Below are 9,904 nucleotides of genomic sequence, written 5' to 3' on the forward strand. Positions count from 1 at the left end.
TGATCCACTATAGCAAACCCTATTCCTGTCTAGTGTAGAGATTAAGATATGTGAGAAAAAAATTTAGATCAGACCCAGACTGCTTGAGGTGGTACCTTGTAATATCTCCCATGCTCAAAGCACCCACAGCTCTCTGGAGTCACACAGCCCTGGCCGTCGAAGAGGAAGCCCTCGTCACACTGGCAGCCTTCAGCACAGGTCTCCGGGCAGTCCATGATGTCTCCAGAGCAGGTGGTGGTGCAGAGGTCGGCGCAGACCTCGTAGTGGCTGTTAACAGGGCAGCTCACAGCTTAAATAGAGAGAGAAATAAAGGATGGATGGAAAGATCTCACACCACAGCCTAGAGGGACTGACATGAAGGAGAGGACAGCAAGACAGGGAGGAGAGGAACAGGGCACCTTTCTAAGGGAACGTGAGATTGTTGGCTCCCACCCAGAAGACTTCCAGAAGAAGCCCAGAGGCCTGGAACAAGATTCTCAGTAACACTGACCGCCTCCATTCCCCAGTGCGTCCCAGAGCTCCTACACTGTGGGTGCATTTACCGCAGAAGGAGGCGCTCCTCCAGGGCTGGATTGTGACCTTCGCCTCTTGGCAGGCTGTCACGTAGCTGTGGATGCTCTGGCACAGGACCTGTGCATCCCCGTTTCCCAGGCACACATCGTACAGACAGTTGCTCTGATACACACTGGGGCTGACCGCGCCGTGGCAGGCCACGAAGGGGCCGTTGGGGTCTGTGAGCAGCTCACAGTAGTTGCGCCCTTTGAAGACGTCCTTCTTCTTCTCTTCGCAAACTGAACAGCTGTTTCCAGCACATCTGTCTGTACAGGATGCTCCTGGGATCTCGACTTCCCAAGCAGAGCCAAATGCTGCCACATCAGGGACTCTCCTGCCACTGGGGAGCAGGAACTCCTCGTCCTGCTGTCCATTGTAGTTCCCGCACAGGCCACACGTCTGGCCCTGGTAGGTCCCTGGGATGGTGACTCTGGCCTGGTAAACCAGGTCGTAGCTCACAGTGAGGCCAAAGTCAGTTTGCACCAGGACATTAGTGCCGTGTTGATATGCTCGGAGCTGCCCATTGACCATTATCACGGGGAGATTGTGGGATACCCCGTCCACCTGGAAAAGACAGCACATTCCCCTATGAGCAGGTAGGATGGACACTGCATCGTGCGTAGGGGCTATGGACAAGTTTTGAGATTCAGTTCTCACTGACGCCATGGGTTAAATCCAGAATGACTCATGACTCCCGATTTCACTTTGCAATGGTTTGTCCTCACCTTCCAAGCTCTTGACATTGTCACCCTGGCCTACATTTCTGATCTCATCTCCCAGGCACCTCCCTCCCTCCTGATCCTCTTCCTCTATCTTCCCCAACTCCTCAACCCATGTTTGGCCTGCTCCTTCTCATGCCAACTCCTGGACTCAGAACAGTCTCCTACTTCTTCTCCATCTCCCCCCCTCGGCCCCTAAAAACACACTTCCCTGGTGATGCCTCCTTCCTTCCCCTCCCTCTCCTATCTCAAACAATTTCCTATGCATTGTGTTCAATTTGCCCCAAATTAGACTGCAGGCTTCACAGGGCACTATGCCATGGGACAGATTCTTCAACACAGAGGCCAACGGAGATATAATGGGGAGGAATTTTACCCCATGTTTGCAAAATGTGAGGTATGTGGATGGGGTTCACCAAATAATTAATACTCATAAATAGGGGTATAACCAACAAGGGAGGCAAAGATGGAGCTGAGCTGGAGGATGCTCATCTCACCCAAGAGATACTTTGACATAGCAGCATCCCTGAGTAGCACTTTCTACCATTTCTAGCTGGGTAGGAGACTCCATCCCATTCTGACAGAAGATGACCTGGCTTCAACCATTCACGGCTTTGTCGCTTCCCTGCTGGACTATATTGCAAGCTGGTATACCCAGGCATGAAGCATTCAGCGCTTAGGAATATTCAAGTGCTACACAACTCTGCAGCATGCCTCCTCAGCAATACTGGCTGCTGTACACATTAAGCCTGTCTTCCACTCTCTCCCCTGGCTTCCCATAGAACAAGGAATCCAGTTCAAGTCCTCAGTCCTTATCCCAAGGCGCTCAATGGCCTGGGACCAGGCTATCTAAAAGATGAATTAAACCCCCAGGTTGAAGACTGTGGTTGACAACTTTCTTCCATTGGCACAATGGAAATCACATCAATAAGGATAACCTTTGTCTCTGCCAGAGATAAAGCTTTATTAGGAGTTTGGTCCAAGTCTGGGGAATGAACCATCTCAGGAAGTAAGGACCCTCACTAACCTGGCCACCCTCCTTTCCAAGTGCAAGGTACGTTCTTAGACCACCTTTCTCCAACATATATATATGGCAACATGCGTATACATTTATCATTATAAAAAAATCCACAACAAAACACCCCACTGCACACACATCTTTCCTGGGGAGAGGAGGAGAGAACAAACATGTGATAGATGTTAGTCACGTTGCTTAATGTGTTTCTGGGAGGGGCTTAAATACCATGTGGATGAGCCTGGTATATGAACCTTGTAGCAGGGTGTCCTGCCCCTCAGTGGGCCTGGGGCCAGCCAACCCTTATTACTAAGTAGGCACATCTGAGCAGGAATCATATACATCCCATTTAAGAGAAGCAGGAAGAAGCCAGGCTCCTGGTCCAGCAGAGAGAGTTGTCAGAGAGAAAGAGGGGAATAGAGAGGCTGCTGGCAGTGAGTAGGCTCCCACAAAGAAACCTGAAAGAAGGGGAGTGAGACGGCAGTCAGGCAATGCCTGGGAATGGCCAGATAAGGAAGTGAATGGCTGTATGTGAAAACTCCTATTTGAATGAGACCCTTGGGAGGGCTGTTGCTATTGGATTTGTAAAAGCCTTTTGTGAGTTGTTGAGGAGTCCAAGAGGGGAAGCGGAGGCAGGCCACATGCAGAAACCTCGGGCCACAAAGGGACACACAGAACAATCTAAATGAAGATCTGGAGAAGGACTTACCATGATGAGCCCCTGTTTCTTCTGCAGCAGGGTGAGTGTGATCCCATACACCTGGATGGATACCACCTTGGCCATGGAGACGTTCCCGCTGCCCCAGTCTTCTTTCTCTACACTGATAGAGAATGGTGTAAGGTGACTGGCATCGGTGCAGGTCTTGGCCAGGATGTAGGTGCAGGTGCCTTGAAAGTCAAAGGGGACCCCGTCGAAAGAGAGGTAGTGGGAATGGCCAGAGGCAGAACAGGTCGCAGATCCAAATGGGTGGCATTTCTGGATGCCGTCCACCACCCTGCATTCCTCACCAGTGCCGCAGGAAAATGCCTTACACACAACCTCCCCACCAGCCAGACACACGCACTGCTCCTCGCATGAACCGCTCGGGTGGAAGGTCTCCCCGGCCTGGTAGTAAAGTCCCCTGTGGAGGCATCCGCACTGGGAAAAGGGGACGCAGTGGTCACCACTGAGAACAAAGCCCTCGTCACACACGCAGCCTTCCTTACACTGGGTCGTGCATTGCACCGGGGCATAGAGGTTGCTGCATGTCAGATCGCAGCTGCTGCTGCAGAATTCATAGTGACTGTTCGGGGGACAGGACGGAGCTGTAATTAGAACAAAGAGTTAGGTCACATCGTGCCTAAGCAATATGCGCAATGAACCATCACAGAATATGCAATTTCATTCAAGCGCCTAATTTTCTATTTCCTTAGTTTGGTTAATTAATAAAAGGGCAACCTCCTAATTCGGTCCCAGGTCTGGGGATTGGGTGCCCCAGAGACACCAGGTAATGGGATATAGACAATCTCTCTCCAAGGGTTAGGCTTCTAATCTGGTCCAAGATCAGGGTGTAGGGAGTGGAGGGCTCATGGGCCTGGAATTGTTCTGTAGAGCTTTTCACCACTAGCTTTTTGCTTTGAGTCCAGGGCACTAGTGCCTAAAACTCCTTCCCAGATGATGGCTTATGGGAGATGAGTTGGTGGCTTCCCACACCAGTTCCTAATGGACCGACATCTCAATTACGAAGACTCCACTGACTCCCAGCTCTGATTATTTCCAGTCTCAGCAGGGAAGCCAAGGACTGGATGGACTATCACATCCCCAAACAGTGCCTCTCTGGCCTGGGGTGCAGCACATTGATAGGGCATAGTGAGGGGGCAGCTCCTATGACTGTACCCATCGTTTGGAGAGAGGGCTTCTTTGTCACTTAAACATTCTGCAGAACAGGATAAGCTGAGCATTTAGATCAACAATTACCAGCCAACAAAAACTAACAAGCCCCATGGGGCAATCAGTAGTGGACAGAGGCAACTCACAGCAGAACTCTGTCGTCCTCCAGGGATGCACCATAGCTCCAGCTTCCTGACATGCCTCGGAATAGCCAGCAACTGCCTGGCAGACGTTATTCTCCCGACCACTGAGGACGCAATAGCCGTACACGCAGTCTACGAAGAATCCATGGGGGTCCACTTCGCTGTGACATCCTCTGAAGGGGCCATTCTTGTCTAGGATGATCCCACACTGTCCTCTGCTACCTTGTTGTTGTTTTTCAATAGCCTCTACACTTGCACATGGGGGTATCGTTACTGCAGAGCATCCTGGGAGGTCGCCCACCTTCCAACTCTGGCCAAAGCTGACTGGGCTTGGTGCCAGCGTGCCATCCCTCATGAGCAAGTCGTCCTCCCTGTCCCTGTTGAAGTTGCCACACAGACCACACACGGCTCCCGTGTAGGTGACTGGCAGAGTGACCGTGATGCGTCCTGACCACCCGGCATAGGTAACGGTGAGACCAAAGTCTGTCTGGATCACTGTGGCCCAGCCCTTTCTATACACAGTGATTTTCTTATCATTGAGGTTGAAGGGAAGGTTAATCAGGAAACCGTTCATCTGTAAGTGCAAATCATTCAGTATATGAAACATCGCTCGCTCATGGTGGAACCTCTCACTCCAGAACAGAGCTCCAGCCCATAACTATAATAAAAATCCACCTCTGTTTAACTCTTTGTCCAGTCTGCCTTGCTCCCTTCCCTACAACCTGCCTGAATCTCAGCTCTCCAGACTGGGCAGGATCCTCCAACCAGACTTTCATTACCTCTGGCTTTGGCTATTGCAGTTCCCTCCTCTCTGTGCTACCTGAGCCCCAGCTCCCCAGGTTCCCACAAACACTGGATGCTACTGACACTTTCTGACCCATCTCAAGTGAAATGGCAGCACCCCGATCCTTAAATATCTCCATCGGCTCCCTGTTCGTAGAAGAATCCAGTTCCCATTCATTCTATATTTCACAGTCCTTCCATGCACTGTCTGTAACCTGTGTTGATGACACAGATGACTTTCTAGAAATGTTTTAGAGAGACTAGAGATAATTCACTCACCAGGACTTTCCCAGGGAATTGATTGCTGACCCTGAGGTTGGTCTGATAAACCTTGATCTGTAGAGGAGCGGTATTGTTCTCCTGGAAGTAGACTTCAAAGTCCACCAGTCCCTCCGCCTTCTTGCACAGGGCCGTGAGCTGGTAGCGGCAGGTGCCTTGGAAGTCGTATCTCTGTCCATCAAAGGTGGTGTAGTGCAGATTCCTTGTCACGGAGCAGGTGGCGTAGCTGGAGGGGTAACAGCCTCGTACGCCGTTCACTAGCCCGCACCTCTCTGAGTGTTTGCACGTACCGGCTGCACATTCGACTTGTCTAGTGGCTGCATTGCACATGCACCGTGTCCCACATGCCTCATCGACCCAGAAACTCACATTGGGGGCATAGGGACGCCCCTCAAACTGACACCCACAGCTGCTCTTGGGGATGCATTTGCCCTGGCTCAGCACAAAACCGTCCTTGCACTGGCAGCTTTCCACACAGGGGTCTTGGCAGCTGCTAGGGGCTGACTGGTCCACACACGTGGCTGGGCAGGCTGTTCCACAGAGCTGGTACTGGCTGTTCTCCAGGGGGCACGCCATGGCTGGGGAGTGAAGGACCCACAGATTTAGCAGCAAATTCTCTCCAAGCAAAAACAGTATTTAAAATAGACAGAGGGGGATGCATCTTGTGGGGCTACGAGAGCCCTTGAATTCTGGTGACCTCAACAGGAACAGAGGGTGCTCAGCACGTTGCAGGAGGTGCTCAGCACCTTGCAGGGTAAGGTCCATTTTTAAGAAGAGTGGATACTGGATAGATACCTCTTTGATGTGTTTAATTAAATAAACACTGTGATGTTGCACTCCATATGCTTTGTGGAAGTGTGCTTAAGAATATGACATATCTGGAATAGGCTGTATGCTAAATGCCCCTTGTATGGTGTCATTAGGTTGTAATGTAAGCTTGTAATCTACTAAGTGTGTTCATCCTAATTGTTTGCCTGTATTATTTCTAGATCTGGAGTTAGGAGAATAAAATATAAACTTGTATCACTGAGGTAAACATATTAAGTGGAGGCCATTAAGGGTGCTCCAGCAACAATCAGTTGTAAATGGATTTAGTTACTTGAAAGCCTTCTTGTGTACCTGTGAGCCAGCCCATGGGGAATGGGTACTAGGGGTCTTACAGTGACTTGCGACCATGTCACCTGATGATGAAATCCATCTTAAATCTGGTACTTTTCCATTTAGAAGGAGGGGTGGGGACCCAGAGAGACAAAAGATTCCCGCCTTGTGCCAAAGCTATAAACGGGGGTAGAGCAGGATAAAGGGGACCAGTCATGAGAAAACCCCTGCTTACCACCTGAGATGTCTGCTGGATCTAACAAAGACTGTACCAGTGGAAAGGTTTGGGCCTAGACTAGGAAGGAGTGTAGTCAGTGAAAGAAGCTTACTGGAACATCTTTGAGGGTGAGATATTACCGATAATCAGTTTCTTAATGTATTAGGCTTAGACTTGCGTTTTTTGTTTTATTTTGCTTTTTCACTTACTTTGTTCTGTCTATTACTTGAAACCACTTAAATCCTACTTTTTATTCCTAATAAAAATCATTTTTGTTTATTAATAAACCCAGAGTAAGTGATTAATACCTGGGGGAGCAAACAGCTGTGCATATCTCTCTATCAGTGATATAGAGGGTGAACAATTTACAAATTTACCCCGTATAAGCTGTATACAGAGTAAAACAGATTTATTTGGGGTTTGGATCCCATTGGGAGCTGGGTATTTGGCTGCTGGAGACAGGTAACCTGTTGAGCTGTTTTTAGTTAAAGTGTGCAGCTTTGGGGGCGTGGCCCAGACCCTGGGTCTGTGTTGCAGCAGGCTAGTGTGTCTGGCTCAACAAGGCAGGGTTATGGAGTCCCAAGCTGGTAGGGAAAATGGGCTCAGAAGTAATTTCAGCACATCAGGTGACAGTCCCAAGGTGATCTCTGTGACTAAACTTGTCACAAATACTATTGGGAATTGTGTGATTATAGGAGATTTTAACTTCCCAGATATAGATTGGAGGAAAAATGCTACCAAAAACAGTATGGCCCAGATTTTCCTGGATGGGATAGCTGACAGATTTCTTCACCAAATACTCACTGAACCAACAAGATGTGATGGCATTTTACATTTGGTGAGTAGTGAGGACCTTGTAGAAGAACTGGTGGTAGGGGACAACCTGGGTTCAAGTGATCATGAACTCATTCAGTTTAAACAAAATAGATCTGCAACTAGGATCCTTGATTTCAAAAGGGCAAACTTTAAAAAAAAAAATAATGGAATTAGTTAGGGTCCAGGAAGTAGACTGGACCGAAGAACTCAAGGATTGAATGTGGAGGAGGCTTGGAGTTTCAGAAACAATCTGAAGCCTGCATTCCAAGCAAGGGGGAAAAATCCATAGGGAAGGGTTGCAGACCAAGCTGGATGAGTAAACGTCTCAAACTGGTGGTTAAGAGAAAGCAGAAAGCCAACAAGGAATGGAAGAAGGGATGGATCAGGAAGGAAAGCTACCTCTTGAAGGTCAGAAGGTGTAGGGATAAAGTGAGAATTGCCAAAAGCCAAGCAAAGTTGGACCTTGTAAAGGAAATTATAACCAAGAGTAAAATTTCCTATAGCCATATAAATAAAAAGGAAAGAAGAATAATAGAATCATAGAAGATTAGCATTGAAAGAGACCTCAGGATATCATGGAGTCTAATCCCCTGCGCCACGCAGGACCAACACCAACTAAATCATCCCAGCCAGGGCCTTAAAAACCTCTAAGGATGGAGGTTCCACCACCTCCCTAGGAACCCATTCCAGTGCTTCACCACCCCCTAGTGAAATAGCGTTTCCTAATATCCAACCTAGACCTCCCGCACTGCAACTTGAGACCATTGCTCCCTGTTCTGTCATCTGCCACCACCGAGAACAGCCGAGCTCCGTCCTTTTTAGAACCCCCCTTCAGGTAGTTAAAGGCTGCTATCAAATCCCCCCGCACTGTTCTCTTCTGCAGACTAAACAAGCTCAGTTCCCTCAGCCTCTCCTCGTAAGTCATGTGCCCCAGCTCCCTGATCATTTTCATTGCCCTCTGCTGGACTCTCTCCAATTTGTCCACATCCTGTCTGTACTGGGGGGCCCAAAGTTGGACACAAAAGTGGGACCACTAAGCACTGAGGATGGGGTGGAGATTAAAGATAATCCAGGTATGGCCCAACACCTAAAAGAATACTTTGCCTCAGTTTTTAGTAAGAGTAATGACGAGTTTAGGGGAAGTGGCAGCCTAGCTAATGTGAACAAGTATATGGAAGTAGAAATTATGGTATCTGAGGTGGAAATCAAACTCAAAAAGCTTAATGGGACTAAATCATGGGGCCTGGATAATCTCCATCCAAGAATATTAAGGCAACTGGCACATGAAATTGCAAGCCCAAGAGCAAGGATTTTTAATGAATCTGTAAACTTGGGGGAGAATTTCTAATATTGGTCCTATTTTTAAGAAAGGGAGAAAAGTGATCCAGGAAACTACAGGCCTGTTAGTTTGACCTCAGTTGTATGCAGGTCTTTGAAAGAGAAAGCAGTTAAGGAAACAGAGGTAAATGGTAATTGGGATAAATACATGGTTTTACAAAATGTAGATCATGCCCGACCAACCTGATCTCCTTCTTTGAGGAGATAACTGATTTTTTAGATAAAGGAAATGCAGTAGATCTTACGTACCTGAATTTCAGTAAGGCATTTGATACAGGTCCACATGGGAAATTATTACTTAAATTGGAGAAAATGGGGATTAATATGAGAATTCTAAGGTGGATAAGCAACTGGTTAAAGGAGAGACTACAACAGGCCATACTGAAAAGTGAATTGTCAGGCTGGAGGAAGGTTAATAGTGGAGTTCCTCAGGGATTGGTTTTGGGATCAATCTTATTTAACATTTTTATTAGTGACATTGGCACAAAAAGTAGGAGTGTGCTAACAAAATTTGCAGATGACACAGAGTTGGGAGGTATTACCAATACGGAGGAGGAGCGGTATATCATACGAGAAGATCTGGATGACCTTGAAAACTGGAGTAATAGAAATGGGATGAAATTTAATAGTGCAAAGTGCACGGTCATGCATTTAGGAACTAACAACAAGAATTTTTCTTCTAAGCTGGGGATCTATCAGTTGGAAGTGACAGAAGAGGAGAAAGACCTGGGTGTATTGGTTGATCACAGGATGGCTAAGAGCCACCAATGTGATGCAGCTGTGGGGAAAAAAAGGCTAATGCAGTCCTAGGATGCATCAGGAGAGGTATTGTCAGTAGCGACAGGGAAGTGTTAGTACCATTATACAAGGCACCGGTGAGACCTCATCTGGAATACTGTGTGCCATTCTGGTCTCCCATGTTTAAGAAAAATTAATACAAACCAGAACACATGCAGAGAAGGGCGACTAGGATGATCCAAGGAATGGAAAACCTACCTTATGAGACAAGACTCAAAGAGCTTGGCTTGTTTAGCCTAACCAAAAGAAGGCTGAAGGGAGATATGATTGCTCTCT

Source organism: Caretta caretta, chromosome 24 (assembly GCF_965140235.1).
Source record: "Caretta caretta isolate rCarCar2 chromosome 24, rCarCar1.hap1, whole genome shotgun sequence".
NCBI lineage: Eukaryota > Metazoa > Chordata > Testudines > Cheloniidae > Caretta > Caretta caretta.